We start from the raw sequence: 6,708 nt of genomic DNA on the forward strand, positions 1-6,708 counted from the left end.
TAGGCACAAACTGCGTAAGACCGTACTCCCAAATTATTTCAGCGTGACAATGGACGAGTATTAAACCAGAGCCTGGTTGGACGTCGTGAGCAGAGCACTGTGAATGACACCACTAACAAGCCCTTAACTTAACAGTTATATCACCATACGGTCACGGTGGTAGGTGTGTGGGTTTCCATCTCTGTGTAATCACGGAGGAATGGTCGTGTTTACCAAAAAGATTTATGAGAGATAAATCGTATAAGATATCTCGTATAAGAGATGGCCTTGCTCCAATACTGTCGTGACTGTACGGTCTCAGTGCCATTCATTGTTCTCATGCTGACTAGGAAGGATGAAGTCACAGATAAATCAATTTGCGTCTGCAATTAACAATAGCACCGAGCGTCATGCATATTGTATGGTACTCTGGGACTCTCATGTATACCTATTGTGACATCTATATAGTGGTGTATCTAAAATGACAGAGTAGACGAAAGGACAGTAGTATGAAGCCAAGCACGGCTTCTTGTTACTCTATGCACCCTGTTTACTCACTGCACGTAGAACAACAAGACAGGCAGGATAAAAGCTCTTTGTTCAGAGTCCTCCACGCCGAAGATGCCTATACAAGAGAAACAGATACTGGAATCCGTAATAATCTAGACTCAAGTTCCTCGTGTGTACGTTTTTTTTTTTTCTTTTTACGTGAAATATACAATGTACGCTGATTACATTATCATGTATCTTAAGTATAAATGTATTACCAGCACCTCTGAACAAACAACACGAATGGAGATGCTTTGTAAAGTTCGATTCAATTTAATTCAAATTGTATTCCATTCTCGACGAGAATATAGACATTTCACCTGCTAGTACTTTGGTAAGAGAGAATAAGGTTTCATAAGCAAAACAAAGCAAACTGAGAAGAGTATACGATAATCGCGGAACCTTATGATAATTATACATTGTCATGAAAACTGGAGTGATGAAAATGAAATGAACAATAAGCAAAGTGCGAAAAATCGAGAGACCCATGGGCAAAAAGACAGAGCTTGTGTCAAATGTGGGCCCCTCGGAGTTGATGGAATTAATGGAGAAAGCTTGAGTGCTTAGAGATGTCCATTGTAGAATATACATTACCTGGATAAAAATAAAGATTTGACAAAACTCTGTGAAAAAAAAGTTGATTTTCGACGACATGGTCTTCATATCTGTGAAGAATACTCTAAACTCTTCGCCTTTTTTGTCCTCGACTTGTTTGTTCTGTTGAGATATAGGTGTATTATATTCGAATACAGACATAGACAGGTATTTACTTATTTTTCCGCAACGGGATAACAAATTGCAAATGTTAATCGAACGGTTAAAGTGTATAACAAGATTGTTTTTCAATTCCACAAGGACAACACGAATGACATTTCATCCATGCATATTAGAGAAAATAATAGTCTCATACGCAAAATAGTTACGCTGAATGGCACTTCTATTGATAACACTGATAAATATTTTTGTCATGTTGTCAAATTGCATCACTCGACTGGAGGTATCGTATCCTTAACATCTTTTCAAAATTGTTGAAAAAATGTTATTGTCAATATTATATCCAAACTAAAATGTGTAATTGTCTTACAGCATATTGGTTAATAATGCAATAATTTTCCACATCTAAACTATAATGTCTGTGGGGACCATATCCAGAGTATACACGTATAGATTATATGTATGTATTCCACCTGAAACATGTTGTACGTTGAATTAGTAATTTTAGTCCATGTTTTACTTGTACTTTTTATACAATGAAGGACTATTGCTGTTGCAAAACTTATTGTTTCGTTGATTATGTTTAACTTGAACTATATCATCAAACTACCAGATATATTCATTCGTATATGCCACATGTGAACCGCATAATCTACGACCTTCCCCCGATTTTACAATGAAATATATTTTTCACTGGTGTCAATAAATGGAATTCTATACTCGTAAAAGTTCGTTATTCTGCAGGTTTATTAATACGAAAATGAATTCCAAAAATGAAAAGAGGTTCGTTACTCCGAAGGTTTGTTAATCCGAAAATGAGAATAAGGCTCGATATTCCGATGATTCGTCAGTATGGACAGTTTGAATAATTGTCGGATTATTGAACCTTTGGAAGAACAAACCTATTTTTTCATATTCTGATTAACGAACCTTCAGCAATGTTCAAACAAACTAAGCTAAACTAATCTTGATTCGAAATACTGAACCTCTTTTCTTTGTTGGAGTTACGAACCTTCGGAATAACGAACATCACATCTATTGACAGTGATTTCTAATCTACTACGTGTGTACGCATTTTCTAGATTTTGCAGGTGTATGCAGGTGTATCTTTATAGATATGGCTGCCATAGCTTTGTCTTCTTCTTTTTACCTTTTCTTTCCTCTTCTCTTTCATTCTTTGTGTATGTGACGGTGTGTGTGCGCGCGCGTCAGAAGGACGGGTGGGCTTATAGGCCTATAAGTATGGTTTTCAACTTGTATAATACGCATACCTATTGGTTTGTTCGTGTGTATGTTTTAGATATCTCAAAATTGCTTTTCCTTTAAAGGGATGGTACAGTATTGGTGGAGATGAGAATTGGGCTTTTACCTTTTTGCAAGATACCAAGAAAACACTTATGAAATAGTAGCCTACAGAGCAGACAATTTTAAGAGGAATTCAAAGTATATTTGATGAAAATAAAATCGGGTTTAGAATGACTAAAAAAATCCAAAAACAAAGTAAAACAAAGCGATCGTAATAAAATGTGGGTCCCACACTTTATTGGAATCGCTCTGTTTTGGATATCTCAGCCATTTCAAAACCCGTTTTCATCAAACAAACGTTGAATTCCTCATGGAATTACATGCTCTTTCATATTTCATAAGAGGTTTCTCATTATCTTACCAAAAACGTTAGAAACCTGAACTTAGGTCTCAGCCAAAACTATACGATCTCTTTGTCACACATTTCATTTTTCATGTACGGAGTTTATCTTTAGGTACAGGGTCTGTTTTCTTTTGCATTATCTCATACACGCCATTTTGCTCTCCAGTTAAAGATCAATGATTTTATTTATAGTTGTTGGGAGTGGTAAAACCTACCGGACATTTCATGATTTAGTTAGCATTATTAGGATCATTTTAATACAATTTGAGTGATACAACTCATATTCGTTTTGTAATTCTTCATAAATCCAAGGGTTTTTTTTTTTCACAGCTTTACAATTACACTTCCTTTAAATGAGGAGAATATTGTGATTATGTGGTTCATATTCGATATTTACTCCATGGAACTTAAACTATCTGCATTCTACCGAGGCTAAATCCTGCTATAGTGACTCATATTTCTAGGAGTTTCATAATAGACCTACATACACAATTTACATTGTTTCGAGTGAGATTTCTGTCGACATCCGCCCCGCCCCTCATTCCCACCACATTCGTGTTACGTAAAATAGTCTTTGGAAAGGGGTATCTACTTCGAGCAAACGTTAAAAAGGGGCGTATCTGACTTTTCATTCAGAGATTCATTCCAAGGGGTGTTTCAAATACACTTATGTCTCTGGGTATAAATATGAATGTGTTTCCTGTTCATATATACGTATTTCTGTAGTCCGAAGGGTCTGTGTGTACTAATATGTGATGGCTACACCAGACCTGTACAAGATTGTAACACTTGAGCAAGCATCATTAGTTCTGGAGTGAATTCGATGATCTCCCGTCTAAACCTAGCTGTTGTTCAATTTGACGCAAGACGCGTGGGGCACACTGTGGTTCACATTCTAAAATCTTGTGCAATAACAATGAGCTCTGTCTTGATGGAAGGCCAGCAATACAACTGCAATTACAGTGTATACAATTGTATTATTGGCAACTGAATGAGATTGCTTTTTAGCTATTAACAGGTCGGGATGGCTGATAAAACCATTGAAGTCTAAATAATTTGTGTGTACATAAACGGGTTTGCGCATGCAATTACAGTATTTGTTCTGAAGTTTGTAGTCTTTTGAGCACTTCAACTGAATTTCGTGAAACAGTTTCTATAGGTCGAATGGTTCACTGATGATAGGCTAAATGAGCATGTCAAGGCTAAATTCAGTCAAAAAATTCATGACAATGATTGGGCATTTTCTATTCACAGTTACTACTACTACTACTACTCTTATTTTTTATTATTATTGTTATTATTATCATTATCATTATTATTATTATTATTATTATTATTATTATTATTATTATTATTATCATTATTATTATTATTATTATTATTATTATTATTATTATTGTTATTATTATTATTATTATTATTATTATTATTATTATTATTATTATTATTATTATCATTATCATTATCGGTATAATTATCATTATCATTATAGCTTCCATTATAACACAAATAATTGTTATCATTACTATAACTACATTTGTACTACTGCTATTTACCCCAATTAATATCGATTGGCAGTTGTAAGATAAAGTTAAGTTACAGGAAATGCCCGTAGCAAGATGTCAACAATGTCCAAAGCCATTCCAATTTAACATGATACTCCCTGGCTGCAAAAGTATATAGAAAAATTAATACAGGGGAATTTTGCTGTAGTCCTCAGTCTTAATCTCCAAAATCCAAGGTGATTTGTATGGAATTGAGGTACAAGACAATACAAGACAATTAAAGATGATTTATCTCAAGGATTACCACGAGAGATAATAAAATAAAATAATGGGCAATAGGCATTCTACATAGACAACCATACATCTAGAAAACACGCTTAGAAATATACATACATGTACAAACATACAGACAATGTAGAGATTAGTCAGATATTGTCATTATTAAGTACATATATATTTATGGTCACTACATACTCTGCTATGGATTGTGTATATGTGTGCTGAAATTTGTTGGTAGGCTTTGTGTATTGTGGAGCACAGAATGGATCCATGTATTCTGTTGTTGGAGCAGGATTTATTGCCTTTTGTAAACTGTACATGTTACTACATAGCCCATGATTCCTCTTCTCCGTGTTCACTAGTAAAGCCTCTTATAGCCAGCTTCTCACAGTGTAACAATTACACACAACACACAATAACTACGTACAGTAGGACCGCCAAAAAATCCCCTCATTTATTATCAGTTATTTGTTTAAAGCAAGTTGTCATAAAACCAATGTCAATGTGATGTAACATGCATCTTGAGTTGCCAATTCTGTAAAGTTACTGTAATACAATGTAGCCCGTAACCATAAAATTACAGCATTATATTTTCTCTTCTGTATTCTATACATAATCCAAAAAAAAAAAAATGTTTAAGAAGAAAAGTCAATTTAGTTCCTTTTGTGTGAGCCTACCACTTTCCAACATTATCTTCATTATTTTGTAAACAATGTTAACCTTGTGACATTAAAGGGACTGTACAGTACTGGTTAAGGTGGGGATTCAGGTTTATAACATTCTTAAGTGAGATAATGAGAAATCTCTTATGAAATATGAAAGAGCATGTAATTTTAAGAAGGATTCAACATTTATTTGATGAAAATTGGTTTTCAAATGGCTGAGATATCCAAAAAAGTGATAATAATAAAAGGCGACAGGCCACGCCTTTTATTACGATCTCTTTGTTTCACCTTGTTTTTGAATATCTCAGCCACTTCAAAACCGAATTTCATCAATAAACTTTTGATACCCCTTAGAATTGCATGCTCTTTGACATCTCAGAGTGGTTTCTGAATACTGTATCTCGCAAAACGTTAAAAGCTAAATCCTCACCTCAACCTGAACTGTACACACCCTTTAACCCTAGATATCGAGTAGGAAGTATGTGGGTGTGTATTAGTTTGTGTTGGGTTACGTGAGACATCTTTTCACACAAGGCTTAGGCAATGACATTATGCATTATAAATGATAATAAATGTACAGTACAGCTGTACTTCTACAAGGAATGCTGGTAGCTAGCTCCCCAATAAAGAGCTGACCTCTGATACAGGTATGATTTTTCCTTCCACTAAGAGTGAAAGGGAGGATCACTGCATAGAATGAGACTTAACCATTAACGACTGGGGCCTGTAAGGTCAAGTGTCAAGTCTATGCATTGTTTAGACTCTCATATTCAAAAGTAATGTCAAGACTTATGTATGATCATTGACACAAAGAGTTGACAAGATAGATTGATAGATGGAACTCAGAAACCAGAGAATACAAGTATCAATATACAATGATGATACAACTTGAATCTGAGATTTACAGTGTTTTTTTTTTTTATTTTATTATTCTTTTGCCTTATTAAAGCCAAGTACACTGTACTTCACATAGAATCTAAGTACAGATAAGATGTACACAGTGTATAGTAGACCTGTATGTATAACAGAAATTAATATACATGTATTACAGTTTTCTGAGAGAATGTCTAGTAGTACATGTATCGGTGCACTAAAAACATTATCACAGACTTGATTTGAAAGAAGAATTTTTTCCTTGTTACTGTCACCAGGTCTGAATGACTGGACAGTTTGCATTCTTTTATTATATGAAACAATCCATTCTGAGACAAAAAAACCCCCCAAAACAAAACAAGCATGGTACAATGTATCTGGTGGTACAGTATAGCAAGCTAAACTAAATAAAGTTAACATTAAACAGAGAAGTTGGCAAGGGAGACAATTATTGGCTGTACTTTACTGCAAACCATCGCAGGACTCACAAAAGATG

This window comes from Diadema setosum, chromosome 8 (assembly GCF_964275005.1).
Source record: "Diadema setosum chromosome 8, eeDiaSeto1, whole genome shotgun sequence".
Taxonomy (NCBI): domain Eukaryota; kingdom Metazoa; phylum Echinodermata; class Echinoidea; order Diadematoida; family Diadematidae; genus Diadema; species Diadema setosum.